General features: G+C 47.0%; 1 long non-coding RNA gene across 1 annotated transcript; it reads left to right on the top strand.

Annotated features, from left to right (window-relative positions):
- Positions 1 to 26,426, top strand: LOC309858503. The gene is made up of 3 exons (XR_014308222.1): positions 1 to 222; positions 9,318 to 9,510; positions 25,654 to 26,426. It is a non-coding gene; the product is annotated as an uncharacterized lncRNA (long non-coding RNA).
- The last annotated feature ends 244 nt before the right edge of the window (positions 26,427 to 26,670 follow it).

Below are 26,670 nucleotides of genomic sequence, written 5' to 3'. Positions count from 1 at the left end.
AGCTGCGTGGCACCCGAGCGGGGCAGCCATGCGGCACCTCTGGGGGATGGGTAGAATCTAGGCAGCAGAGGGGTGAGGGGATGGGAGGAGCACCAGGCAGCAGTGCAGCAACGGCGGGGGCGGGTGTGGTGGGCCAGACCATCGTGCACGCCAAGGAGGCAGGGCAACGAAACGCCGCAGAGGCCTGGGGCACAGGGCCGCATCCAGTCGGCGGCAGCTAAGGTAAGGGGGGCAGGGTGAGGCGCACAGCAGGGTGGCAGGGTGCATGTGGGCTGTAGCAATATGGAGGAAGCGCTGGGAGGGGGGTGGATATTCAGGGTGGAAGTAGCGGTAACATGCCTGGCAGCGGGGAGGCAACGGAGCAGGGTGGAGGGGGAAACTGTCGGGCAGTAGTGGGGTTTGGGGGCGGGACAAGCCGGGCGTTAGTGGGTGGACAAAGTCAGGGCATGGTGGGCTGGGCTGCATGAGCCTGAGGGGTTTGCAACTGGGAGGCAATACTGAGGTTCGGGGCCGGGATCTCGGAGGAGGGAGCAGGGCTCACCAGAGGTGGGGAAGGGAACATACAGTAGTGGCACAGGGAGTGGTGGGAGCTGCGTGTCACCTGTGGGGGATGGTCGGCATCTAGGCGGGAGCAGAGGGGGTGAGGCAGTGAGGGTGCGAGCAGCCCCAGGCAGCCGGGCAGCAACAGTTAAGAGGGGGTGGTGGGTCGGCCCATCGTGCGTGTCAAGGGGGCGGGGAGGTGAAGCGCAGCAGAGGTCTGGAGCACAGGGCCGCAGTGGAGCGGCAGCCTCTGAGGTAAGGGGGACAGGGGTGTATGTGGGCGGTTGCAATGTGGTGGAAGCACGGGGAGGTGGTGGATAGGGTGCTAGTAACACAGTAATGTGGCTGGCAGTGGGGAGACCACGGAGACAGGGGTGAGGGAAGCAGCTAGGCGGTGGTGGTGGGTGGAGGGGAGGGACCAACCTGGCATCATCGGGAGGCCAGTGTTTGGGGTGGTGAGCAGGGTAACAGGGCTGCAAGGGTGCCAGGAGGTGTCAGAGAGGTGAAAACGCTCACGTATGGGGGCGGGATCAGTGGGGGAGAGAGCTGGGGTCACCAGAGTTAGGGGAGGGCGCAACCAATCAGTAGAGGGGCAGGGAGGGGTAGCGCCCGTGGGTCGGGAGCTGTGTGCCATCTGAGGGGGTCAGCAGTGTGGCACCTGGAGGGGGTGGGGAGATTAGAGGTGGCAGGGCAGTATAGGGAGGGTGGGACCAGCCCTGAGGCAGCAGCACAGAGACAGCTTGGCTGGCTTGCTGGGCCTGCTCATAGTGCATGCCAACGAGGTGGGGAAGCGAAGCGCAGCAGAGGCCGGGGCACAGGACAGAGGCTGCCCGGCAGTGAGGAGACCTGTGGGGGGGCACCGCAGGGTGGCATGGGTACATTTTTGGGGGCAGCAAGCTGGTAGCCACACGGGGGGTGGTGGTGGTGGATGTGCTGGGCAGACACATGCTTGGCAGCCAGGAGGCATCAGAGTGGGGGGAGGGGAGTAGCTAGGCGGTAGTGTCCTTGGGGGTGGGCAGGACTAGCCGGGTATGAGTGGGGTCTCAACATCATGGTGTGGTGGGTCAGGCAGCAAAGCAAAGGGCCTGGCTTTGCTGGGCTTGGTGCATGTCTACAGGGCGGGACCACTGTTAGCAGCAGCAGCGTGGACCCAGGGTAGCAGTGGAGAGGCAATGGTGGTTGTAAGTGGGGGCGCTGTGGACGGTGGTGCAGCGTGGTGGGGGCAGCCTGGTGGTACCAGTGCGGGGAAGGTGGAGTAGGACTCATGGGGCGGCAGCAGTGCGGCAACAGGGCTAGGAAATTGGGAAGGCTCGAGTGGGGGACAGGGGTAGCATCTAGGTGGTAGCTGCAGGGAGGGGTGGGCAGGAACAGCAGAGGGGCAGCGTGGTAGGTGGGGCAGTCATGCAAGTCAACAGGGCAGGGCTATGAAGACCAGCAGTTGCAGAACACAGGGGAGCAGCAGGACATGGGGTAAGAGTGGGACCCAGGGTGGCAGCAGATCAGAAGCAGGGTAGTGGTAAGGGGGCAGTGACGGCGAGGGGCAGGGGATTGGTAGTGGGGGTGTGGAGAGAGCAGATGAGGTGGTATCAGCAATGTGGTGGGGCATCAGGACAGGAATGAGCATGTTGGTGGGTGGGGTGGGACAGCACAGCTGCACAGGTGCATGTGGGGTGGCAGGCGGTTGGTGGTGGCATGCAGAGAAGGGGGGACAGAACCATCTGGGAGGCAGCGGCACAGCAACTGCACAGGTAGAGCACGAATGGCAGGGTAGGGCCTTAGTGCCTGTCAATGGGGCTGGACAGTGAAGGTCAGCAGTGGCATCGGGCACAGGGCAGCAGCTTAGCTGCAGCAGTGGTGGTAAGGTGGACAGTATGAGGGGTGTGCTGCAGAGGGCAGGGTCACGAGGCAGGGGCACCCAGGCAGTAGCAGCATTGGGAGAAGGCTGGGATGTGTGGGGCGGCAGCAGCAGGTCAACGGGGAGGGAATCTGGAGGCACTGGAGCAGGGGTGGGGGGCCGACAGGCGGGAGAAGTTCGGGGGTGTTTGGTGGGACCAGCAGGGCAAGAGCATCAGGTTAATAGCTGTGTGGGCAGGGCAGGGGCTCTGCACAGTGGCAGCAAGGGGAGAGTATACAGTGAAGAAATGGCGGTGGGAGGGCAGTGAGGCAGCAGTGATTAGAGGAAGGCAGTGACTTGAGATGGCAGCAGATGGGGAGGCAAAGCAGGGAGGCGAAGCGGGGAGGGATTGGCCTGGATGTGGTTGGGAGGGACTAGTGGTGCAGCAGCCACATGGCAATGGCACAGCATGGCTTGGGGGCTGGGTGGGGCAGTGGAGATGGGCAGGAGCAGGGTGACCACGGTAGCAGTGGTGGTGCTGTTGGAAACACAGGCATCAGGGCAGTAGAAGCACTGGAGGGTGGCGCAGCAGGGTGGCAGAGTCCTGGGGGGTGCACAAGGGAGTGGTAAGGGCACTAGGGGTGGCACAGCTGGGCATCAGTTGCAACGGCAGGGCAGCAGAGCAGCTGTGGTGAGGGTTAGCTGTTGTGGAAAAAAGGGCACTGCTGTGGAGTAGCAGGGTGGAGGGTGGCAGCGCTGGTGGCAGTAGCATGTCAGGAATGGGGGGGGTGGAAGGGACAGCGGTGGGTGTGTGGGGTGCAGCAGGGTGGCAGTGGGGGATGGCACAGTGGGGTGGCAGTGGTACAGGGTGTGGGGACCAGCCAGGCGGCAGAAGCACAGGTCGGTGTGGCAGTGATTTGGTAGCGGCGCTATCAAATGCTTTTTCTGCATCTGTTGACATGGTCCTATGATGTTGATCCTTTGTTTTGTGAATGCGGCACATTAGTTTGATTTGTGGATGTTGAACCACCATTGCATCCCTGAAATACATCGTACTGGATCATACCTCTTCCTGTATTGTAGAATTTGGTTTGCAGATATTTGGGTGAGGATTTTTATGTTTATGTTCATCACAGATACTTGGGAGGTCTCGATAAGGGCCGTGCTGGCCTCATAAAATGAGGTGGGGAGCGTTTCTTCCTCTTGTTTTTCTGGCAGAGTTGGAGAAGGATTGGTATTCATTTTTTTCTGTGGATGATTCGTAGAATTCACAGGTGAAACCATGGGGTCCTGGACTTTTGCTTGTTGGAAGTTTTTGATTTCTTATTTAATCTCTCTACTGGTCATTAGTAGACAGCTGAACAGTCAGATGTCTGTTTCTTTAGAATTCAATCTTAGTAGGTTGTATGTTTCTGGAAATGTGTCCTTTTCTTTTGGATTATCCAGCTTGTTGGGGTGTAATTGTTCATAGTACATTCTTAATAGCCTTTGCATATCAATGGTTTCAGGGAACATCTCTCTCATTTCTGATGATGAGTCCTCTTTCTTTGAATCTGGCTGAGACTCTGTCAGCTTTGTTCTTTTCAAAGAACCAGCTCTTTGTTGATCTGTTATTCTTGTTGGTGTTTTTTTTTTTAATATATATCTTTCTTTTGTTTTTTTAGTTTTTATTTCATTTATTTAAGTTCTGATGTGTTCCTTCTACTAACTTTGGACTTTATTTGTTCTTTTCTGTTTCCTTGAGGTATCAAGTTAGGTTGCTTATTTGAGATGTTTCTTGTTTCTTGAGTTAGGCCTGTATCACTATAAACTTCCTTCTTAGAACAACTTTTTTTTTTTTTTAAAGTTGGCTCTAAGGGCTGCCTGTGTGGCTTGGTCTGTTAGGTGTTGGCCTTTGGCTCAAGTCATGAATTTAGGGTCCTGGAATTGAGCCCTGCATGAGGTCCCTTGTCAGCACGGGGAGCCCCTTTCTCTCTCTTCTACTGCCTGCTGCTCCTTCCACTTTGCTCAGTCTGTCTGTTTGTCTCTCTCCCCAGCTCTGTGTCAAATAAATAAATGGCATCTTTAAAAACATAAAGTGAGCTCTATGCCCAGTGTGGGGTTGAAAGTCAAAACCACAAGATCAGGAGTCACAGAGCTCCACTGACTAATCGACTAGACTAATCGACTAATCGGGTGCCCCATTTTAGAACCTGTTTTACTGCATTCTGTGAACTTTGTTTCATTGTATTATTTTTTCATTTACCTCAAAGTATTTCTGTGTTCCTATTTTGGTTTGTCCATGAACCCAATTGGTTGTTCAGTAGCATGTTGTTTAGTCTCTGTGTTTATGAATTTCCAGTTTTCTTCTTGTAATTGATTTCTAGTTCTATACCACTGTGGTTGGAAAAGATGGTTGATTTGATTTCAGTCCTCATTTGGGAAAATTCTAGGCTTCTGGAATTTATTGACTTGTCTTGTGGCCTTACATATGACCTAAGGTGGAGAACGTTCTAGGGGCACTTGAGAGGAGTATATTCCTTTTGCTGCTTTTGGATGGAGGGTTCTGTGTGTATCTGTCAAGTCCATCCAAGTAAGGGGTTGTCTGAGGCTGATGTTTCCGTTGTGATCTTCTATCTGGATGGGGGATCATTGAGAGAAGTGTGAGGTATTAAAGTTCCCTATGGTATTGGTGCTGATTGCTTCTCTTAGGTTTGTTCATATATGCTCTACATATTTAGTTGCTCCATGCCGGGGCGGTAAATATTTATAAATGTTGGATAATTTTACTGCGTTAATTCCATTATCAGTTGTAGTGCCCTTCATTGGCTCTTGTTACAGTGTTTGGATTTTTTCTTGTTCTACTCCATTGGGCTGAAAATAAGAAGATCATCTGTTAGTTCTGCAGCCATGAACAAAGCACACCCCTGCTCTAAGTCTGGTTTTCTTTTTTTTTCCTCTGTAAATAAACACAATAAATTCTTCTCCAATGACCATATCCTGACTCCAATACGAGAATGTGTATAAAAGTGCTTTATAAACTAGGAGATACTGCCCAATTATGAAAATGATTGCGCAACCACCAAATGTTCAGGATAAGATTTTTAAAGACATATGTATTTATTGTAGAGAGAGAAAGAGAGTGCACAAGCATATGCTAGAGAAGGGAGGGTCAGAGGGAGAGAGGGTATCCTCCAGCAGCATCCCCGCTGAGTGTGGAGCCTGGTGCAGGGCTCTCTCCCAGGAGCTTGGGTTCTTGATTTGAGCCAAAATCAAGAGTCAGCTGCCTGACTGTGCCACCCAGGTACCCCCAGAATAAGATTTTTTACAACATTTTTTGAGGGCTTACTCTCATAGGTACTATTCTAAGTGATCTCCATTTCACTCAATTCTAAAAACTATTTTTAAATTTAAATAGAAGCGATTCTAAAAGCAAATATTCATAATATACTCCGAGGTGGGCAAACAGGCAGAAAAGAGGTTAAGTAGGGGCATTGGGGTGGTTCAGTCATTGAAGCTTCTGCCTTTGGCTCAGAACATAATCCCAGGTTCCTGGGATCGAACCCCAGGTCAGGCTCCCTGCTCAGTGGGGAGTCATCTTCTCCCTCTGTCCCTCCCCCTGCTTATGTCTCCCCCTGTTTATGTCCCCCCTGACTCTCAAATAAATAATTAAATTAAAAAGGTAAGTTACTTGCTCAGTGTCATGATAAATGTTAGAACTAGATATAGTCCTGAGTGTGTGACCATGAAGAATGTGTTCTTTACTTTTTACATTTACCAAAAAATACGTAGCCTTCAAAATACCGTAGATTAAATTAGTTTCCCCTTTCTCCATACATTGAGTATCGGAAGATGCTACAATTCCAGGACCCTGGCTTCCTGGGTCGGTGGAGTGTCTGACTCTTGATCTCCAGGTTATGAGTTTAAGCCATGTTGGGGGTACAGATTACTTAACTGAAAAAAAAAGATGCTATATTTTGGCTTGTTTTCTTTTTCCTTTTGACCCCTTCACCCATTTCTCCCACCTCCAACCCCAAACTTCTGCCACCCTCCATCTGTTCTGTCTGTGAACTTATATTTTTGTTTTTGTTTTGTTTAAGGTTCTACATGTGATTTCTAGTATTTGTCTTTCTGTCTGGCCTGTATTACTTAGCATCATGCCTTCAAGGGCCACCATGTTGTAAATCGAAAGATTTCATCCTTTTTTATGGCTGAGTAGAATTCCACTGTTTACGGACCACAGTTTCCTTATTCATTCATCCACTGATGGCATTTAGGTTGTTTCTTTATTTTCACTGTTGTTCTTTTCCTGCAGTGTACACAGGGGTGAATATACCTTTGTGAGTTAGTGTTTTCATTTCCTTCAGATAAATACTCAGAAATGGAATTGCTGGGTCCTTTGGTTGTTCTGTTTCTCATTTTTTGGAGGAACTTCTGTACTGTTTTCCATAGTGGCTGCACCCTTTTATACTCCTAGTAATGGTGCACTAGAGTTTTCCTCTACTCCACATCTTCACCAAAACTTGCTATTTCTTGTGTTTTTGGTAATGGCCCTTCTGACAGGTGTGAAGTGGTGCCTCATTCTGGCTTGATTTGCATTTCCCTGATGATTAATGATATTAAGCATCTTTTCGTGTTCGTGTAGACCATCTGTATTTCTTCTTCAGGAAAATGTCCATTTGGATCTGATGCTGTTACATTAGATTACTTGTGGAGTTTTTGGTGTTTTTGTGTGTTTTGTTTTGTTTTGCTGTTGAGTTGCATGAGTTCTTTATATTTTAAACATTAACCCCTTACTGGATATATAATTTACAAATGTTTTACCTTAGGTTACCGTTTTATTTTGTTGATGGTTTCCTTTGTTGTTTGGACGTTTTATAGTTTGATGTAGGCCCACACTTTGCTTCTTTGTTTGTTTTTACTTTGGTATCAGCTTAAAAGCACCACTACCAAGACCTGTGTCAAGGGCCTTTCCAAATCCTGTGTTTTCTGCTACAAGTTTTATAGTTCCAGGACTTATATCCAAGTATTTGACACATTTTGAGTTAAATTTTGTGTCTGGTGTACGAAAATGGTGCAGTTTTGTTCTTTTGCATGTGGCTCTCCAGTGTTCCCAGCACCATTGATGACAGAGACTGTTTTTTCCCCCTTGTTTATTCTTGGCTCCTTTGTCATAAAGGTCCCGGACCATAGATGTGTGTTTCACTTCTGGGCTCTCTCCTGTCTTCTGGTGATGTGTGTGTCTGTTTTTATGACAATGTTAGATTGTTTTGATTCTCAAGCTTTGTCATTAGTCTGAAAAGTGCAAGCGCAGTGCCTTTAGTGTGGTTCTTCTTTCTCTAGATTGCTCTGGTATTCAGAGTCTTTTGTGGCATCATACAAATTTTTAGATCCTTCTGTTCTCTTTCTGTGAAAAATGTCCTTGGAATTTTGATAGTAATGACAAAGTAGATGGTTTAGGGAAGTATGGACATTTTACCACTATTAATTCTTTTCACCCATGAATATGTGATATCTTTCGGTTTATGTGTGTTGCCTTCAGTTTCTTTCCTTACTGTCTTGTAGTTTTCAATTATACAAGATTTTACCTCTTGGTGAAGTGTATTCCTGGGTATTTTATTCTTTTTGATGCAACTTAAGGTGGTATGATCTTCCTAATTTATTTTCTGATGATTCATTATTAGTGTATAGAAATGCAGTAGGTTTTGGGGTAGTAATATTGTATCCTGTCCCTTTACTGAATTTAGTCATAGTTTGAACAAGCTTTCATTGGCTTCTTTGAGGTTTTCCTTATATTCTGTATCATCTGCAAATAGTGACCATTTTACTTTTTTATTTCCAGTTTTGATGCCTTCTGATTATCTTCTTGCATAATTGTTCTGCCTTGGATTTTTAATATTGTGTTCAGTAAAAGTGGCAAGGAAAAAGTGACAGTGTTCCTAACTTTGGCGATCTTAGAGGAAATAGAAACAGCTAAAACTTTTCAGTATGGGATGTGACGTAATCTGTGTGGTTGTTGCATAAGGTCTTTTAAAAAAAAGATTTTATTTATTTGAGAGAGAGAGAGATCACTAGTAGGCAGAGAGGCAGAGAGGGGCAGAGAGCCCGATGTAGGGCTTGATCCCAGGACCCTGGGATAATGACCTGAGCTTAAGGCAGAGGCTTTAACTCACTGAGCCACCCAGGTGGCCCATATATGGCCTTTTTGGTGTTGAGGTATGTTCCTGGTCTACGTGCTCTGTTGAGAATTTTGATTGCAAATGGATATTAAAGTTTGTCAAATGCTTCCCTGCTTCTCAAGATGATCACATCATTTTTATTCTTTATTTTGTTAATGTCCTATATCACTTTGATCGATGTGCTCCTGTAAACCATCGTTGCATTCCTGCAAGATCCCACTTGATCATAGTATATGATCATCTCAGCATATTGGTGAACATGGGTTTTTAGTATTTTGTTGGACATTTTTACATCTATAGTTATCAGGGATATTGGACTATAAGATTCTTTTCTTGGGGTGTCCTCGTTTATTTTTGTATCAGGGTAATGTTGGCCTCAGCAAGTGGCTTTAGAAGCTTTCTCTTCTGTTTTTTGGAAAAGCGGGCAAAGGACTGGTATGAATCCTTCCCTGAATGGTAGAATTTACCATAAAAGACATCTGGTTCTGAAACATGGTTTTTTGGGAGGTTTTAAATGGCTGATACGGTGAGTACTGGTGTTTTATTTAAGAATTGAATCACTAGAGATGAAACTGTTTCCATATCTTGGTGGTGGGATGGATGAAGGGAGAGTCATGGGGGCCCAGCACTCAGAGGCTCCATCTGCCACTGCGGCTGTGTCATTCCTCTCAGATGCTGGCAGAGGATGAAGGACTGGTGGAAACATGGCAGAGTGGTGGTGGCAGAAAGTTGGGGTCCGAGCGGGGTGATGAGACTGATGCGTGGCCCTCCTGTCCCACCCATAGGGTATCAGATTGCCTACTGCCTGGCCAACAGCAACTCCTGCACGTTCACCACAGTGGAGATGGGTGCTATGGTGAGACAATTCATGGCCACCGAGCTGGACCCAGAGTCAGCATACATCTTCAGGCTGATGATCAAGATGAGGCAGGGCTGGGGAGCCCCTAGAGGCCACCATCATCACCACTGAGAAGCGAGGTAAGGCCAGAGGCCCAGGTCCATTGTCCTGGTGATGTAGGAAGACAGCTGGGCCCAAGGCTTTCTGGGGCAGGGCTTGCAGGGTAGTGCGTCTACATAGCCCGATATTTACCAGATAGGCATGAGGCTGTGTAACTGGATCTGGGTGGCTCTGAGTCACCATGTTGGAGGGAGGCTCCCTGAAGCCAGGTGCTTTTTCTCTGATGTTCAAGACCACATGAACAGCTGAGCCAGGGATTCCAAAACAGGTTTCCTACCAAGCAATCCTAGGGAGATATGTCTTCCTGGATGGTGCTTCTGTTCCAAGCCCTAGTGAGGTGCTTATTTTTCATTGTCTTGGTTTATCCTTAACCAAATTCTGGGGGACAAAGTGCTGAGAGGTCCAGTTCTACAGAAGACATGGGGCACAGACAGATTCAGTCATTTGCCAGGGACACAGCTGTTGAGGCAGTGATGTGGACACCTTCCACAGACACTGGGCTCCCTGTTCCCACAGCAATCTGCTGTGGGTTCCCATCTCTGTGAGCCCCTGATATGCCATCCAGCCTCATCCCGGGATCTGCCTCGGGGTTCCCTTCCCAGGAGCACCCCAACTACTATAGGCCCTTTTTATCCCACCTGAACTTGGAGGAACCACAAGGGTTCCAGCTTAGGTCTGAGTCAGGACAGAGCAGGGGCAATCTGGAGTGCAGAGCAGGCACTGGACCCCCAATCTGAGGCTGCCAGGCTCCTGCGTGGCTCTCAGGGCAGCGTGGTGCCTGCCAGTTTCTGTGCTACCACCAGCCCACATGCATAGTTCCCTTAGAGCTCTGGCTTCAGAATGTGTGGCTCAGAGACTGCATCCCTGTTCTCTCCACATCCAGGGATCAGACTGTGCTTTGGCCCTGCTGAGGCCACAAGGTAGCACACGGGTGGTAGCTTGACTTGGCCTGTCCCAGGAGTGGTGTTGAGGGGAACATATGGCTCATTTACCACCTGTGCTCTTGAACGGAGAGCCCCATCCATGTCCCAGAGCTATCTCCCTGGACTTTGGAGCAAAATCAAAACAAAATGAAAGGATCCAGGATACATTTGGGCCCATTTACCGGCAGAGGTACTCTTGGTCTATGGCTTGCTCATCAGTGTCAGAGCAGGGCTCTTACTGGATCACAGGTAGACTGACAACCAGGCCTATCTGGAAATGTTGCCGCCCTGGGAGAAACACATTTGCTCACTACTCAAGCGTTATTTGTGCTGTTATGCTGAATCCTTCTCTGACCCACCTGCGTACCATGAGAGGCTGAGTGAAATGCAGTGCCTGGAGTGTAGATTATGTTGGCTTCTCTGTACATCTGTCTCTAGGGGTTATTCAGCTGGTGGGAAGGGGGTTAGGGAGCAGGTATTTGGGGCTGACATGCCATGCTTCCGAAGAGCCCCCTGTGTTTGAGTAGGAAGGCTGGGGGCTGCAGTCTGATCTGGCACCTGGGCCCACGTTGGTTACCACGGTGGTTGGGTTGAGGGGAGCACAGGGCCTGCAGCCAGAGTCTGTGGTTCCTCAACTGCCTGTTGACAGCCTGCACCCAGGGCTTGGGGCACTGGAGCAGAGCCAGAGTCCCAGGGCCCAGGAAGATGCTCATAGGAAAGGACTGGAGCCAGGGAGGGAGGGAGGCAGGCAGGCTCATGCAGCCACGGCAGCCAGCCAGGTCACTGGGGGGCTGAAGCCTGGCTCTGTGCTCTCTGTTGCATTGGAGGGTTGGCATGTCTCAGGGCAAAAAGCACACAGTGGGAAGTCTGCCATCACCACAACCCTGAAGTAGATGGTGTGATGTGGCGTGCACTCAGGCACCTGGGTGCCATGGGTGTGTCTCCTCCTCCTCCTCCTCATTTGAAAGGAGTTTCAAATGTCTAGGTCAGCACCTGGGCGTTGGACAGAGAGCAGCTAACTAGTTCTTTCTGAGGTGGCTGGCAGGTGGAATGCTGCCCCGTGGCTGAGGTGGGCGGTGGGGTAGAGACCAAAATAGCCTGCTATGTGCTAAGGCTCAGGTTTTGTGCAAGGGGATTCTTGGAGGCACCACAAAAGAAGAACCCCATCTGCATGTCTCTGCAGAAACCTTGGTTGGGTGCAAGGAAGGAGAAAGGGTGGGAAGGAGTATATTTGCTCTTTCCACCACTATGCAGGTTACCTTCTTCCAAAGAGATCCATTGAGGACATGGAACACAGAGGCTGAGCGACCTGGTGGACACCAGGAGAGGGTGTGCTGTGCAACAGGGGGAGAAGGGGCTAGACCTGCCTGACCATGGTGGATGCAAAGGGGGCACTGAACAGGTTTGTGGGCCTTGGGCAAGGCGGTGAGCTGCAGGGCTTCGCCATTATCCAGAAAACCTCCGTAAACGCTGTTGCAAATCCTTTACAACCTCTCTGATTTTCTCCTTGGGAGAAAATTCTAGAAGCAGAAACCTTAGCTCAGAAGACATGAGCGTATTTGTCTTGGAGATACAGAAACTCATGGACACGCCATGCCCTGGCAACGAGGATGCAGGTCTTGTGGCCTCTCTGCTTCCATTTTGATGTCTTGCCTTCTATGTTAGGTGAAAATATATCTCATTAAGTGTGTGTCCACAGGCCTTTTATCCCTACTTTTCCATTAAATGCCTGTGACTATACACGGTGATGTGTCTTGTGGGGTCTTAGTGTCTGATCGTGAAAATTCTCAAACTCAACTGGTTACAGGTTTGCAGAACTCATGGAAAAGCTGCATTCAAGCCAATCAAGAATTAGTAAAGGGGAACTGAGTGAGTTGAGGAACATGAGCCTACCTTTGTGACTCTTGTTTGAAATGTTGCTGGTTCTTTAGTATTTCTTCTTCCAGATTTAGAGAAACTTTATCTGAAAATACCCATGATCTACAGAAATGTGATGAAGTATTTCTGTGTGAACAAATGGGAAAATTTAACTTCTCTCCCTTCCTGAACCCTCCATCATTCAGAAATTCTCAGGGAGAATTCTTTCTTCCAAGGTACTTAGGATTATTAGCACAAGTTCAGCACAAGCGCCTTTTTCCTGTAACAGGACACCGCTAGAAACATTGGTTATTTTACCAAGGGATTGAGTGAAATGTCCAATTTGACAGTTATGTGTATAGACTCAGATAATGACCAGACAATTTTCAGGAATTAAGGGTGACTTTGTGGAGCCCCTTGTCAATAGCGGCTTCACACCTTGATGCTTAGGAGCCTTGCCAGATGAGTAGGGAATGTTACCTGTTGGCAGGTATAGGAACCTCAGGATATTTGGGGGACCTCAAGAAGAGGAATCCACCCAAGTTGACAGGTATTGCAGTCAAGTCTGATGGGAGTATTGCGCTTCGCTTTGGCCTGGACACACTACTGAAAGTTCACTCTAGAGATTCCTCATGAGAAGTTCCAGCACAGCAGGGTTTCAAAATCTGTATGGAACAGTCCATCACTATGCCTGCCAGGCTTAGAATAGATGTTAAGAAACCAAGTGTGCTTGCGGCTGCCTCCTTGCATCTAAGAAACCGTCCCAAATCTGTTAAACTGAAAGCCATCACCCATGTGGACTGGCACCCGCTGCCACCACCGCCAGGCGTTTATGTGCCTCACAATGGGTCCCATGAAGCTCTGAATCTGTTTAGTTGATAATCAGGTTTGGGGACCTCTTTGTAGGGTGGCAGTGTTTTCAGATTGGGAAAATCCTATCAGAACTATACCCAAAATCATCCCAGAATCCTCTAGAAGCTGGTTGTTGAAGGGCTTGCCCTTAAGGTCAGTAGCATAGTCTCTGGTTAGGAGTGAAGCAACTTCGATCTCCAAGGTATAGGTTACATTCATATTGTGTGGTCATTAGTTGTTGGTTTCTTATTTCTTTTTTTGAGTTCCAGGGTCCATGAGAGGCATGTCTTAGAAAGGAAGACCAGAGGCTCATTTCAGCCAAATAGAGTTGTGAGGAAAGAAAGAAAGCAAGACTAACAGAGTCACTCACATAGTGTAGAAAAGACATTGAGGAGGTAGAGTATATGCATATCTCCAATGGGAGTTCCGTGTCATTGAAGTTACAGGGTAGAGGAATGAGAATGCATGTCAAAGGTGAATGAAGATTCAAGGAGAAGTAAGCAACCCTAGGACGGTCATGCAAAATGCAGTTGAAATAGGGTTTATGCAGATCTTCTGTTTGGTTTATGGGAGCAGCAGAAACTTTATTTAGACTCCTGTCACTAGTTGCACATGGTGATTGACCTCTGGGCCATTTCCTGGCCCACATCCTCCTGCTTGGGTCTGGCAAAGATATCGTGGAACTCCCAGTAGCCAGCTGACCGTGCATGTATCATTTGAAGGTCTGCCAGCAGCAATGCTAAATCTTTAAATTTCGGGATTCTGTGGTTTTGGCCTCTTTGAGTTTGTGCTCTCTGCTGGAAGGGAGGGGCATGCTTTCAGTTTTGTGTGACATTGTGTCTTCCCAAGTGCGGTTTCTGAGACCTCAACTAAAAGCTCTCCCTGTTTTTACAGTGGACTTCCGCACATGTGTTCTCTCTCTCTTTCTCTCTATCTCTATGTTTCTTTTTGTGGGCGGAGTGGGAGTTGCAGAGGATGAGAGAGACACTTCAACAGGCTCCACATGCCTTCCATAGCCTGACACGGGCTCAATCCCATAACCCTGACGTCATTACTGGAGCCAAAGCCAAAAGTTGGTCCCTTAACTGAAAGAACCACGGAGGCATTCCTGGACAGTCTTTGTGTTTATGGAAGGGACCGTTAGAACCCCCTTCTGTTCTAAAATCTACCGAATCGGGGAGTATTTCCACATCTGCTGTGGTCATACACCCTCTCAGGCCCAGAGATACATAGCTGTTCTTGGTGGTGGAGAAAAGCCCTGGGCTCCCATGTTCTCATAGTCAGGGAGGAAGCCCTCACTGCTTGATGCTGAACTGTCGAGGTTTTCCTGCCCTGATCCCAACAGGTCTTCCAGAAGAGCTTCTTTGTAAAAGATGAAATTAATTTGCCAGCCCCCGGTTGGCACAGTTGGGTAAGCATCTGCCCTTGGCTGAGGTAGGATACCTGAATGCTGGATATCAAGCCCTGTATTGAGCACCCTTCTCCATCTTCCTTGCTGAGCGACCCTGACTGTTTTGCACTCTCTCTAGCTCTGTCATTCTCCGATATGTGAAGTAAATAGAAATATTTCTAACCATGTAATTAATTTGTAAATCCTTTGCATTTTGTAAGGACAATATTAGTAGAATTAAGGACACATGAGAGGTAGATCACAAACCATGTGTTGAATTTTGTGGCCATTCATCCTTGCGCGATATACATACGTCGATAGGTTAAGGTTTTCTTGAACATACATTGAGGGTGCACTTGAGATGGCTTTGCTGGCAGGAGGTGATTTTATTAAAGCACAGGGATATGACCCTTGGGTAGAAAGGGTTGCTTGCTAGGGTCGTGACAGGAGGCTGACTCTCTGGGATAGCATTGGGGGAGGTCAGGCAAAAGGGAGGTTTTGCAAGAACGTGGCAGGAGGACAGAGGACACCCAGGATACGGGAGGCTTTGCTTTTGTGAAGGGAAGGTGGTTTTTCCTGTTAGGAAGGCATGAATTGAAAGATGGCGCGGAGCTTCCTGGAGGAATGTTACTTTCCTTCTCTCACAGGTCCTTCCCAAGGGACTGCAGGTTTGAAAAGAAGCTGTCCTACGGACATTTCCTTTGGCCTCAGGCTCCCTCAGTGTCATGGAGGGGAGGGAGATGTCAGGGCTTCAGGAAATGGCAGATCCGGGCCTCTGGCAGGTCGCTAGGCTCTCGTTAAGCAGGCCTCTTCCTGCAGAATCACGAGGACTTTTCAAAACCGAGGGAGACTCCGGTCTTGCCGGGTTTTGATCTCCATCTGTGGAGAATCTGTTTTTTCCTTTCCTCAGCTTGAGAGCAGTCAGAGTGCCTGAGGGATGTCCCCCGTATCTCAGGTTGGGGGGCAGTGTGGCGTGCCAGTGCCTGTTTGGTGCTCAGCTAGCCTTCTCCTCCCTCCTCGTGTGCCCCTGACCAGTGCAGAGCTTTGTGTGGTTAAGGTTGTTGAAGGAAGACAGTCTCATCTTCTGTAGCTTCTTCCTGCTGAATAGGGGCATAGAGCTGTCCCTCCCTGTGGGTCATTGCTGGTCAGGTGGGGGAGGCCCAGCTGGGGGAGGCCTCTTCTGTCAGAGTCATAAAAGGAAGAGGTCGCTGAGTGCAGGGGAGAACTTGTGACTGGATCTTCCTGAGCGGAAAGGACCATTTGTCATCTGGAAGTTACTGCAGTGAAGGGTTTCTGGCACCACCTGCAGAGACCGGGCATGGGGTGGGAAACAACACAGCGGGGTTAGAAGAAGAAAGAGAAGGAGAATCCCCATGAAGAGTCCTCTGATAGTGGGTGAGAACCCTTCCCCAGGCCAGGAGTTGAGCCAGTCCTTAAGGAGAGGAATCCTTGGAAGTGGGGATTTGAGCAGTGGTGTCTGGTAGAAACCCAGAGTTCTCTTTGAGATCATGGGGAATGTATGCATAGCATTGTGTCTTTCGATGGGCACAGGCTCCACCTTGTGCAGCAGTTACCACCTCTGAAGCCTTTGTGTTCTGTAGAACTGCCTTATGCGTTGGGTTCATTCCCGTATTTCACTGAGAAATCCTGTTTGGGGTGACACGGTGGGCCTTGACTGTGTACTCAGTAAGGACTTCCCCATGCCCCACGACATCCTCCATTCCCAAAGAGGGGCAACGATGGATGCCAGGTGGCCACGTCAGTGGAACAGAGCACCCGTGCACCATTGCTTAAAATGGGGAAGGTGGGCTGGGTCGGTGATGGTTTTCATGATGCGCCCATGCATTTGGCCCAGGCCAAATGTCTGGCAGCCTCTGGAGCTTGGGGAAGCCATGGGCCCAGGTTAGAGCTTCATGGCCATTGCGTCCCAGCTAGGGGCCCTTATCGAATCCCCAGTCTCCTTAAACCGCAGTCAGGCTTTCAAGGGCTCCTTGGGTTGGGAGGAACGTGCAAGCATTTCAGGCCCATATCGGGTTGGCGGGTTCTGGCTTGGGAAGAAGAGCTTTTTCTGTCAATTGCTTCATGGGCGACAAGGATGAGGAAGGCCTGTCAGAGTCCGGATAAATTCTTGTATGATTTGTTGCCAATGAGAACCAACAGGTGGGCACTAGGATCTCTGCTTTGGGGGCAGACATGTTTGCTGACAGGCTTTGGCCTCAGCAGTCCGAGTTCGACTGATGACAGCACTCCTGGTTCTTCTTACCGCCTTTCCGTGAAACTGTTGCCGTTGCTAAAGCACCTGTCCTCCACGTTTTCGTAGGGGCCTCTGCAGTGTGGTGGACTTCAGAACCTTTCCAGAGTTAGGAGCCATGGGCGTAGAGCAGTCGGGTCCAGGCCTAAGGATCACTGGGTTTCCAGTTGTGCTGGTTTCGGGTGTTAGTTCAGGCATATCTGGAAGTGGAAGGTGGTACTTGGTAATATCATGGGCCTGCTGTCATGGTTTGGTGGCCTTTGTTCTCTGGGACACTCTGGAGCTGATGCCAGGTCCTTACAGTCAGGGGTTATCCCTGTATGAATTTTCCCATGAGGGCAATTGGATGCTTAGCTAAAGCCTTTGTTTTCCAGTGTACCTGAATAGGGGTGGCTTCTTGGATCACTGGGACTGGGAGGGAAGAAACCATTGCAAGAAACCCTTTTGACTGGAGGTCCCGCTGGGAGATCCTCGTTAGTAGGAATCGCCGGTGAGTGGGAGAAAACTTGTCCAGGAGATAAGGGCACCCCAAGTGCACCCTCCACTCCAGGTGGAGAGCGAGGTCCTTCATTGTCCCCATAAGTCCCCAGAGAACTCTGTGGAGTGGTGCGTGTTCTCTGGCTTTGAGGGAAAGAATTCCTCATCCCAGCCCCATCCAGCTGGTCAAGGTGCTCGTTGAGTTCCACAATCGTGGAGGAATCAATCGCATGGTCCAGTTGCTGAATGAACCTTGAGCCCATGGGGTCCCGGTGTTATGCCCGCAGAATAAGGAGCAAGGGGACTGCCCACCCACGAGCTAATGTGGCCATGTTTCTGAGGGTGACCTCAAGTTGTCTAGCTTAGTTAAGTGACATATTTGGAAAGGCCACCAGAGTTAGACGGGAACATGCACAAAGGTGGGTTCTTGAAACTGACTTTTCCTCTTCAAAAGAACACTCCTTTCCAGAGACAGCCAACTCAGGGCTCATGTCCTTGGAAAGCACCCTGGGATCGACTCGAGGGGCAGCAACCCTACCCCTGCTGGATTACCCGAGGGTGTTGCCTCGGAACCGCCCCTGTCTCTTCCACGCACAGGACCATGACCAATGCTGGGCTCAACACTGGCAGCGGCCCCACAAAATGGGCCCCGCTCAGCCTGTGTGTTTGGCAGAAGCAAGAGGTGTAGCGAGGAGAGGCTGTCCCTCATCTGAGCTCTGACTCGGGAGCCCCCAGACACCACGCCAGAGGAACTGGGGCCCCATGACAGAATTTCCTCGGGGAAAACTTGGGCCTCAGGGATGGCAATGCTAGACACCTAGGACGTACCGAAATGGGACCTAACATTCCTTTGGAAGCACGTTAAAAGCATGGCGCATTTGACTCTGGTTGAGCCCTCCAAGTCAAAGGGTCTCAAGAAGCATTTCCTGAGCCCTGAATGAATAGTCGACAAGATTTTTCTGAAACTCACATTTTGTTAGCTGCTGTTGTATTTGTTGTGTATGTAATAACGTGCGGCTGGAGCTTTGACAATTCTCTAGGGCCTTCATTGCTCAGTTAACTCATTTGTGCAATGGAAGAGGGAAGAGGCTGTACTAGCTAGCCACCAAGGCCCTTTCCTGACTCTAACATTGCCTAGGTCCCCAGTTATTATTTATTATGTATTCATTTGTTATTTGTTACATATAAGCATGACAGTATCCTGAAAGCATCGAAGGCTGTGTGATGGTGGAAGGTCTGGGACAAATTTAAGAAGAGCGAGGTGAGCTGGAGCTGAGAGGGTGGGCATGCAGGCTACACAGGAAATGTCACCCCTTTGGAGAGTTTGTGAGGGCATGGTCAGGATGAAAGGCTCACCAGCCATAGCGAAGGAAATTCTGTCATCACCCCTCCCTGAATACCCACTCCTCCCCTCATTTTCCATTCCCCATTTGCCATTGTTGATGGCGTCTAGAAAGATGCAGAGGTTCCTGCTCTCCTGGCCTTATAGACGTACAGGATGGTAGTGCAGGCACGAGGTTATCTGCTTTGGCCTTATTTGAAAAATGAAAAAAAAAAACTTGAGTCTGAGAAGGTGACTGACCAAGATCATGCAGTTTGTTGGTGGCAGAACCATGGTTAAGTCAGGTCTGCGAATTCCCAGGCCACGGCTCATTTTGTAACTGTTAATAAAGGCAAAGATAGTTTCTTATTAAGACCTTTTGAAAGTTGTAAGAAACAAACATTAAACATTTATTTTTTATCTTGCCTTAAACACCGCATCTCTTTTTTCCAGAGGTTGCTTGGATTTTCTGACTTCCGGGGATTAATAGTGTTCACAGGAAAACAGATGAACAGCGTGGCTTGAGATTTTTAATTTTTAATTTTTCCCACATCAGTTCTGAAAAAGCCATAGTGTTTCCTCCTTTAGGCTACTGGTAAATGTTAAACTCATCTTCTCATGTTTTTAATTTTTCTCTGTCACAGAACCTAAATTGGTAATAAATCAATAAGAAACAAATGTTTACATTCACTCAGTGAAAAGTATCATGTCTAAGCTCAACATCTATCTGAGCCACACATGGACACGTAAGTATCTTGTATGTGGAGCTGTGTAGGCAGGTAAATCCAGGAACTGCAAGGCAGGCCAAGTCTCTTCTAACTTCCTTCTTCCTTCCTTCTTCCTCAGCTGTCCCTCCTCCACTAAGAGCAGAAAATGAACACATCTCAGGTGATCTTTTTGTTTGTTTATTTCCACTTTGTTTCAAAATGAGTATTCTAAAATTTGAAAGGAATCATATTTTTAAAACAAAAAAATAGAGGGCTCCTGGGGGGCTCAGTGGGTGAAAGCCCCTGCCTTTGGCTCAGGTCATGATCCCAGGGTCCTGGGATCGAGCTCCACATTGAGCTCTCTGCTCAGCAAGGGAGCCTGCTTCCCTCTCTCTCTGTGCCTGCCTCTCTGCCTACTTGTGATTTCTGTCTGTCAAATGAATAAATAAAATCTTAAAAAAAACCCGAAAAGATAGAAATAGGCAAGAATTACTTGAAGGGAAGTGTATCAAGTATATCAAGCAAATTCAAAGAACAGTTGGTAGAATGAGAAGCAGGACTCTTAATTTCACAGAGTTGTGCAAGTTGTAAAACTTCCTTTGATTTTTCTAATAACAACACTGAAATTGCCTATAATCATTTCTGATAGACACAGCATTGTACTAGAAGTGTATGGATGCTTTTCGGGGGACCGAACAATGAGGTCTGAGTGGACAGCCCTCTCATGGTCCTGCTTGATCCATGAATAGGACTTTGAAGATCTGGTGGAATGGAGGGACCACATGTCCTCCAGATGACTCTCCCTAAGGGTTTGTGTCAGTTTGTTCACATCTCTAGCTTGAATAGCCGACTGTTCTGGCTTTGGTTTCTGCATTTCTCATTCATATTTCAACTTCATGAATGCATTCTTGCTTCTTCGACATTCACCTGAGCTCTGGAAAAGGCTACCAAATTGTAGTCAAATCCAGTTTCTGGCTTTAGTCTTACTTGACCATCCTGCAGCATAACCCTCAGTCTCTGTTGTCTCTGACACTTGCCTGCTAGCTTTCCTTTCTTAACTCTGATACATCTCCTTACTGTTCCTCACAAAGTTGTCTTTCCCTTTTGCCCCAGACGTTGCCTCTCCTTGGGTTTGTTGCCCAACCATCCTTGGCTCACTGCTTTTCTTCAGTCTGTGTTTTTCCCTGACTGGTCTTCTCTCTCTCTCTTTTTAATGAAATACTTCTGAATTAGTAATAACATGGTTAAAGGTTAAGTGATGTTCCCTCAAGGAAGGGTGACATTTTTCATCTCAACTGAGACACTTCCACTGAGAATGAAAGAGGTTCCATAAAGTTATGATGGTACAGCTGTCTATATTGGGACAGTACCAGACAAACTGGAGTTATGGTCCTCTTGCTGTAGATATGTCTGTCTGTATTGTTTGTCCTAGCAGTGCTGCTTTTTTCAGGTAAAGGATACTCTTGTATGCCCCCTACTGTTATTTAGAAGGGAATCCATCATCTTTAGGGCTTTCAGAACTTAGATGCAGCTGTATACCACTGGCATCCTGTTAAAATGCAGATGCTGATTTAGTAGATCTGGTGGGGACCCTGGGTTTTGCATTTCTAAAAAGCTCCCAGGTGAAGCTGACTCTGCTGCTCAGGGAGCCACACTTTGAGTAACAAGTCTATACATGATTTTCTGTTCTTTCTTTGATTTTTTGTCACTTCTTAAAAGCCCATCCAAGACATCTGTATCTAAACAAACATGGATTGTTTCTTTGTTATAACTGCACAGTAATTCAAGCATGGACGTTCCATAGTTAGTTAACTGTTTATTATTAGTTATGCACTATTTCAAACCTTTTGCTATTACAAACCATGTTCTAGTGAATGACCTTGTACATATAGGTTTTTTCTATCTGATAAATTCCTAGAAGTGTGCTGCCAGGTCAACGGGTGCATAGAATTGATAACTCGATCATTCAGGATTTTGGTATCATTTTGTGTCACTCCCATCAACACCACATCCATGCTTGTTTGTCCACAGCTTCACCCATAGAACATGTGCTTCAACTTCTGGAATTTTGGCAGTGGAAAGAGAAACGTGGTATTTTATGAAGTTTATCTCTGCAAGCTTCTTATTTATGAGTGAGATTAAGTATTTTTTCATGTATCTGAAAGGTGTATTTACGTTTCTGTGAACCCTCTGTTCATATCTTTTGCCCATTTTGCTCTTAGGTTTGTGGCTTTTTTTGTTTTTCTTCTTCTTCAGTGTCTAGCTCTTTATAGATTAGGGATACCAGTGCTTGTCCATTTTATGGGTTGCAAACTCTTATTTTATAGGATGTGATTTGTCTTTTGATAGTTGACCCTGGTGTTTTCTCCCCCATGCAGGTATTCTGTTTCAGAATGCCACCTTTCACTTAGTCATTTCTTTAGGCTCCCCTTGGCTGTGACAATTTCTCAGACTTCCCTGGTTTTTGATAACCTGGGCAGTTTTGAGGAGTACAGTTAGGTGTTTTGTAGAATGTCCCTCAACTGGGAATTGTCTGCTGTTGTTTTCATGATTAGACTGAGGTTATGGGTTTCTTGGAGGAAGACCACAGAGATAAAATGTCCTTTGGTCTTATCATATCAAGGGTTAGTGCTCTGGACATGACTTATTACTTTGTTTTCTCTGTCCTCATACTGTACTCCTTGGAAGGAAGTGGGCAATTACACTATACCACTTACACTATACCTCCTTCCTGTTGGAGTAGCTACATGATTATGTACATAAATTATCAGGAATTCTGCATAGGAGATTTTTCTGTTCTCTCCTATTTACTAATCCATTTATATCAGCACGAATTCGTGGCTAGTTATTTTATATTTTGGTTATAGTACAATGATACCTTGTTCCTTTTGTTGCTCAAGTTGTTCCAGGTTGGTTAGTAAAAGCATCTTCTAGTGGCACCTGGGTGGCTCAGTTGGTTGAGTGTCTGACTCTTGATTTTAGCTCAGGTCATGATCTCAGGGTCCTGGGATCCATCCCCAGGTTGGGCTCTTTGCTGAGTGTGGGGCCTGCTTGAAATTCTCTCTCTCAGGGTGCCTGGGTGGCTCAGTGGGTGAAAACCTCTGCCTTCGGCTCAGGTCGTGGTCCCGGGGTCATGGGATCGAGCCCCACATCGGCCTCTCAGCTCAGCAGGGAGCCTGCTTCCCCCTCTCTCTCTGCCTGCCTCTCTGCCTACTTGTGATCTCTGCCTGTGAAATAAGTAAGTAAGTAAGTAAATAAATAAATAAATAGAAATTCTCTCTCTCTCCCTGTGCTCCTCCCTGCTGCTTATGCTTTCTCTCCTTTTGCTACTTTCTCAAAAACAAGTAAATTAATTTTTTAAAAAGCACCTTCTGTCGCTTCCTGTGTCTATTGACATACCCGGTTATTGTTTGAATATTTCTACCTTACTCTGTGGCAGTAGATTTTCCAGGTGCATCTTCTGTCTTTCCTGCCCTAGAATTAGCCATTTTTGCCCCCTAAGTAGTTCTGGTTCTATTCATTGGAGCATAGTATGAGAAACCAAGATTGGGGGACTAGATGTGTCTGTTGTGACTGTTAAGTCATTGTTCAAAGACCCACTCAGCTAACTGAACAGGGTGTTTGTGTATACTCACTCATGTATATACACGTGTCTAAAAATATTTTAGTATGTCACCATCTTTATCTATAGTAAGCTAAGTATTCACACTGTTGTCTCCTCTTGTAAGCATTACCAGATGCAACATTCTAACCTTCTCTCCTTGCTTGTCTGTAATCTCCTGCACTAACAGTGAGAATCCAGCTAACATCAGGATTTCATTTATTTGATAGTTCAATTCCAGAATACACATACATGATTTCAGAGTTGCATACATGATTTCAGATTGGTTAACCCATGGATGCTTGATTCTCCCAGTTTGGGACCATTTGGATTAAGGTGTTAGAAATATTCACATGTAGGTTTTAAAACACAAGTTTTCAAAAACATAGGATGTGAAATTGCTGTGTTTGTTATGTATGTATGTATGTATGTATGTATGTATGTTTAGCTTCGCAAGAAATTGCCAAACTATTTCTACAAAGTTGCTGTATCAGTTTTTGTTCCTACCAACTATGAATGAGAATCTTGTTGTTCTGATTCTGGACCTGAAATTGGCACTGTCATTATTTTTGATGTAACCATTCCAATACCTGTGTCATGTTGTCTGCATATTCCCACTGAGGTGATGTGGAGCATCTATCTGTTTGTGTATTTATTTGCTATCCTTATATCTTTGGTGAAAAGTTTGTTCAAATCTTTTGCATATTTGTCATTTGGTCATTTCTTTTCTTATTATTGAATCATTAAGAGCTCTTTTGTGATGTTGGACACAAAGCCTTTATTAGATACCTGTGTTCCAAATATTTTCTCCCTGTCTGTGCCTTATCCCTTCATTTTCTTAAAAATGTCTTTCACAGAGCAGAAGACTTTATTTTTAATAATATCCAACACATGCTTTTCCCTGTGGAATATGCTTTTGCTGTTGAATCTAAAAACCCATCCCCCAAACCAGTGTCCTAGAGATTTTTCTCCTGTATTTTTATATTTATATCTCTGATTCATTTTTAGTTAATACTTGTGTAAGGTCTGTGTCTAGTTTCATTTCTTTTGCATGAGTGTTCGGTTGTTCGAGCACCATTTGTTGAAAGACTATCTTTTCTCCTTTTATTCCTTTTGTGCCTTTGTCAAAAAATGTTTGACTTTATTTTGGTAGATCTATTCCTGGTCCTTGTAATCTGTTCTGTTGATCTGTGTGTCTCTCTCAGCACTAACACACTGTCTTGGTGGCTAGTAGCTTTATAGTAAGTCTCAAGACCAGGTGAGGTGAATTCTCATTTTTCTTCCACATTGTGTTGGCTATTCAATTTTTTTTTTAAACTTTTTTTAAAGATGTTATTTATTTGTCAGAGAGAGAGAACAAACAGGGGATGTCACAGGCAGAGAGGGCAGAGGGAGAAGCAGGCTCCCCTCTGAGCAAGGAGCTTGACTCAGGACTTGATCCCAGGACTCTGGGATCATGACCTGAGCCACCCAGGTGTCCAGTGTGTTGGCTCTTCTAGATATTTGCCTTTCTGTGTAAACTTCAGAATCTTCTTGTCATTATCTGCAAAATAACTGTGAGGTTTTATTTGGATTTTATTGAATTTATCGATTAAGTTGGAAAGAATTGACCTCTTAGCCATATTGAGTCTTGCTACTGATGAATACGAACTCTCTCTCCATTTATTTAGATCTTTGATTTCTTCCATCAGTTTTGTCTTCCTGTGTATATGTATTGTGTTAGATTTTATACTTGAGTACCCTTTTTAGGGGTGTATTGTAAAGAGTATTTTTTTCATTTGAAAATTTGGAATTCAATTCTTTATTCAGATATAGGAAAATAGTTGACTTTTTTACATTGACCTTGTATCCTATGATGTTTTGGTATTTCCTCATTACTTCCAATAGAATTTTTTTATAAGATACTTGAGATTTTCTACATAGACAATAATATTGACTTCAGATAGAGTTTTGTTTTTCCTTTTAAATGACACACCCTCATTGTCTCATGCCCTCTTTCCACGCACCTTCCCTCTGGTAATCACCAGTTTGTTCTCTATATTTGTGAGTCTCTTTTTTGGGGTCTCTTTTATGCTTTGTTTTGTTTCTTAAATTTCACATATGGTTGAAATCATAGGATATTTGTCTTTCTTTGACCTATTTCATTTAGTATTATACCCTCTAGATTTATCCGTGTTGTTGCAAATGTTAAGATTTCATTCTTTTCTCTGGCCAAGTACTAGTCTATTAGCTATCTATATAATCTCTATATCTCTCTCTATATATATATCTATATATACACCACGTCATTTTATCCACTCATCTATTGCCGGGCTCTTCCATATCTTGCCTACTGTAAATAGTGCTGCAATATAAACGTATCTTTTCAAATGTTTTCATTTTGTTTGAGTAAATACCCAGTAATGGAATTACTGGAACATATGACAGTTCTATTTTTTTTTTTTAAATTTATTTATTTGTCAGAGAGAGAGTGAGCGAGAGCGAGCATAGGCAGACAGAGTGGAAGGCAGAGTCAGAGGGAGAAGCAGGCTCCTGCGGAGGGCAAGGAGCCCAATGTGGGACTCGATCCCAGGACGCTGGGATCATGACCTGAGCCGAAGGCAGCTGCTTAACCAACTGAGCCACCCAGGCGTCCCATGACAGTTCTATTTTTAAATTTTTGAGGAACCCCCACATTGTTTTCCATAATGGCTGCACCAGTTTTCATCCCCACCATCAGAACACAAGGTTCCTATTTCTTCACATTATCACCAACTCTTGTTCTTTCTTGTTCTTTTTCTGCAGGCAGAGTCCCAGGCTGGCAGGAGAAGTGGGCGTGGTCGCTGGGACAGCCCTCCAAAATGGGTCAGGTGACCTTTCAAACTCTGGGGAGGTGAAGGGTTCCTAACATCACAGCAGCACGTGGGCCATACCGTAGGCGGATTTTTCTGGACCCATCAGACAGCCTGTGCAAGACGTGAGGATGAGTGAAATGTGCTGACTGGAATGGAGGTTGTGTTGTCTTCTGGGGTTTCTGTCCCCAGGGGATATTCAGGCCGGTGGGGTGGGGGCAAAGGGGCAGGTTATTTGGGGCCGATGTGCCTTGCTTCGGAAGCGACCTTGTGTTTGAGCAGGAAGGCGGGGGCTGCAGTTGGATCTGGCACCTGGGCCCACGTTGGTTACCACGGTGGTTGGGTTGAGGGGAGCACAGGGCCGGCCGGCTGGAGTCTGTAGCCCCTCAACTGCCTTTCATGGCCTGTACCCAGGGCCCGGGGCACCTGGGGACAGCCAGAGTCCCAGGGCCCAGGCAGATGCTTATTGGAAAGGATTAGAGCCAGGGAGGGAGCGAGGGAGGGATGCCCAGGGAGCCACAGCAGCCAGCCAGGTCGCTGGGGTGCTCAAGCCTGACACTCTGCTCTGTGCTTTATTGGAGGGTTGGCGTTTATCAGGGCAAAATGCGCACAGTGTGAACTCTGCCATAGTCACGACCCTGAAGTGGAAGGGTGTTGTGGAAGGGGAAGGTAGTCAGTCGTTGTTGGTTTTTTGTTTTTTTTTTTCCCTTGTTGAGTACCAGGGCCCATGAGAGGCATGTCTTAGCAAGGAAAGACCAGACATCCTTTTCAGCCTCATGGAACTCTTGGCAGGCAATTGGCCAAGCATGCTTTAGGGGAAGGCCTTCCAGCAGCAATGCTAAGACTTTGACAGATGGCGGGGCCCTGTGGCTTTGGCCTCCTTGAACCTGCCCTCCCTGCTGGGACGGAGGGGCCTGCTTCCATCATGGGTGACTCTGTCTCTCCCCACGTGCGGGTCTTGAGACCTCGA

Source organism: Mustela nivalis (assembly GCF_964662115.1).
Source record: "Mustela nivalis genome assembly, contig: HAP1_SCAFFOLD_2664, whole genome shotgun sequence".
Classification (NCBI taxonomy): Eukaryota; Metazoa; Chordata; class Mammalia; order Carnivora; family Mustelidae; genus Mustela; species Mustela nivalis.
Note: the sequence above shows the minus strand (reverse complement) of the source record. Positions and strands in the feature narration are given on the sequence as shown.